The sequence below is a fragment of the Brachyhypopomus gauderio genome, chromosome 11 (assembly GCF_052324685.1).
Source record: "Brachyhypopomus gauderio isolate BG-103 chromosome 11, BGAUD_0.2, whole genome shotgun sequence".
Classification (NCBI taxonomy): Eukaryota; Metazoa; Chordata; class Actinopteri; order Gymnotiformes; family Hypopomidae; genus Brachyhypopomus; species Brachyhypopomus gauderio.
In genome coordinates, this window is record NC_135221.1 from 9557671 (window position 1) to 9560884 (window position 3214).

Here is a 3214-nt window from a genome sequence, read left to right on the forward strand (position 1 = left end):
GTTTAGTTTTTTCACTCATGACAGACCCTCACTCTAAGCACCTTGGAACAGAGAGAGAGAGAGAGAGAGAGAGAGAGAGAGAGAGAGAGAGAGAGAGAGAGAGAGAGAGCATAACAGCAGTTTTACTGGAACTATTCTGCACTGGCCCCTAGTTGTAGGCCCTTTAGATGAAGAGAAGATTTCATATATCACTTTTTCTTTTCATATCAGGGCCCCTTTAACTGAACGGCACATTTGTAATTGCACTTCCCTCTCATCCAAATACACCAAGGACCAGTTATTAGGACTAAGATGAGTCTTAAAAAAAACACCTTTCAATGTTGCATTTCCCCACATTAAAATATCAACGAAGGCCTAACTTCAGAATCCCAAAGCTCTTCGCTTTTGCTCATAGATTAGCGGAAATAGCTAGCTAGCTTTAATGTAGCATCGGCTTAGGCTAAACAATGGGGGAAACACGTCTTTATTACATCCACAAATGTAGTGGTTTTCGTACGCTGCATGTCTTATTATATCATGGATATATAGTGTCTCCCAGGTGGCCAGAGAGAAGCAGCGGTGCTTTCTGAATGACATCACTTAGCATGTTTGAAAGCACACAGACTAACAGTAGATGTGAAATACTCACACACAGATCAGGCGTTATCAAAACTGAAGCCCATCCAGCTACATTGGCAAGCAAGGCAGTTTCATCCCAGACAGTTTGGCTGCCCCCTAACGTGTAACTCAACATTTAATTGCTGCTCTGACAATGATCTGTCCAAGAGGCCTATGTTGGTCTTCTCTATGAAGTCAATGTCACAACTTAAAAAAAGATGAAGAGAAAAACCCCACAAGGAATCGAGATGTTTGAAGAGAGAGGAGAGCGCTTTCTGTCTATGAGGTCTTAGGTCAAACAAAGCCTAGAGAAACATTGATCGTAATTTTTTGGCAATCCAAACATTTACCTCTACATCTTTAAACGGGATGGGCTGGTCATGATAAACTTCCTCGGTAATCTAGTTTAAAGTTTCTCTGCGGGCGTTTGAACTGTTAGGTATATCTCGTTCTGTCTCACCTCTTCACACATGCCTGTAACTGATTGAACCACACAGACCAGCCAAATGGGAAATCAATTTCCACTCAGCACGACTTGCAGACTGCAACCCCCACCTTATCAAACCCTGTCTCTCCCATCGACGCCATCTTACACACTTAATCACCTCCCTCTGTAAGACTCAGCTAAACATTGATCCTATTTGAATATGGCATTGACCCATGGCTGTTACAGCGAGATTTTAGTAGATCTGGTCTATAAATCAACCAGAGTCTCATTGCAAATAAAGAATACCTCGAGAGTTTTTTTTTTCCGTTTTGAAATGGCTATCATACATTTAACTCATAAATTGAATTCAGAGATGTAAAAGAAAAAAGTTGCATCCTTGCCTTAAAGCAGAACTTGGCCCACTACACACACATGATCAGTAATCCAGCTCGCATTTATTTTTTAGGGCTTTGGTGCTCATTTTTTTTTCTTCTAAATGTCTGACTATCTGAGCCATATCAAAGCAACGAATTGGCAAAACGGAGTCCGTTCAAGGAATAGAAGCGGGGCAGAATCGGCGGGTACCGCTCTGCCGTTAGCATTAGCTGGCTAGGCTCTGCTCTTCCGAGCACACTGACGGACTCGGTCACAGCCGATCCGGGCCACCTGGAGCGAGACCAGCGCATCATCTACACTGCAATCAAAGTGAAAAAAAGGTGACGTCAAGAAGAGCTTCCCAGGGTTGATGGGAGATAGCAGCTCCGCTAACGATGTGCTCTTTGTTTACCCGCCCCTCCCCCCTGCCTACCCACCCTGGATCATTATTCAGCCCCGCTGATGAGTGAATCAGGCTTAATTGTCGCAGGAAAAGCCGCAGTCATCTGCCGGGATGATCTGGAGGAAAATGAGGTTCCGTTGGAGATGACCACACCGCGGCTGGGGCAGCTCCCTCTGGCCCTGGGGCGCACATGTCGCTTCTTCCCTGGCCAAGTCCCACGCATGTTTCCATATGGGTGGTGGACACACAGGCACCTGGAACCTGACATTTCAAACCGGGGTCATTCACTCACTCTGGAATCCAAGGGGCCTTATTTGCCCCCTTAAGCAGTGGGCTGAGCAGGGAGTGAAGATAATCAGCCTTCTTACATAAGTCTCCTTATCCCTCCGCAGGGCTGTAACTCACATCGATTTCTAACTGGGGTATATCATGTAAACTCTAATGTGGAACTCACTAGTTCAGAATTCTAAACATCCCAAATCTTCAAGTTGGGGTTCACGGTCTCATGATTTTTTTTTGTCTTTCCACTTACTGGGTCCCGGTTTTTGGGTTAAATAATGGTAACTGTAATTACCTTTGCTCTGCTGATTGCTGGCTGAAATGGTGCAGGTTCGTAAAAGCTGCCTGTGTTGTACGGTTCTCTGCTTTCTCAGGCCATGGCCCTTTAATCTTGATACAACTTTGATCCACCCTCTGATCACGACCTGCAGGAAAATTAAAGGCCTTCCGCTTGCACACAAATCTGCTGGCGGGCACATTTGCCAAGGTTTGCATTGTCCCGTCACCACGTTTGCATGCCAAGTGTTAGCATTATGCAGGCTAACTCAGGCTGAACCAGAGCCCAAAAAGAGACCCAGAAAAACCTCTGCCATCGTCACTATCTGTGAAAAGTAGCAATACCTTTAAAGCCTTTAACACGTACTGCACTTCAAACATTGAACTGCAGGCTCTAGATCCTCAGACGACTTCAAAAAGAACTTTAATCCGGCCTTTTGAGAAAACATGGTGAAAGCAAACACTTGACCACAACTGGAGGTCTAGGAATCTGTCTTAAGGTGGACAGGATGGTACTGGAGTGTGTGTGTGTGTGTGGGGGGGGGGGGGGGGGGGGGGGGGGGGGGGGATGGTACTGGAGTGTGTGTGTGTGTGTGTGTGTGTGTGGAGGTGGGGGATGGGTTGAGAGAGTATCATGTAATACATGAACTATTGCACAACTTGCATTTCTTTCTCGCACATTTTACCACAGAGTAAACAGCCTGATCTCCCAGAAACTGCTACTAATCTCACCGTTGTAAGGGAGACCCCACAAAGTAGGGGGAGGCACACACACATGTTTACACACACACACACACACACACACACACACACACACACACACACACACACACACACACACACACACACACACACAC

General features: G+C 45.9%; 1 long non-coding RNA gene across 1 annotated transcript; it reads right to left on the reverse strand.

Moving 5' to 3' along the window:
* Positions 1-224: 224 nt before the first annotated feature.
* LOC143527636 (uncharacterized) lies at positions 225-2828 on the reverse strand. The gene is made up of 3 exons (XR_013134197.1): positions 2377-2828; positions 1837-2063; positions 225-1718 (listed from the first exon to the last, which is right to left on the reverse strand). It is a non-coding gene; the product is annotated as an uncharacterized LOC143527636 (long non-coding RNA).
* Between the last annotated feature and the right edge of the window lie 386 nt (positions 2829-3214).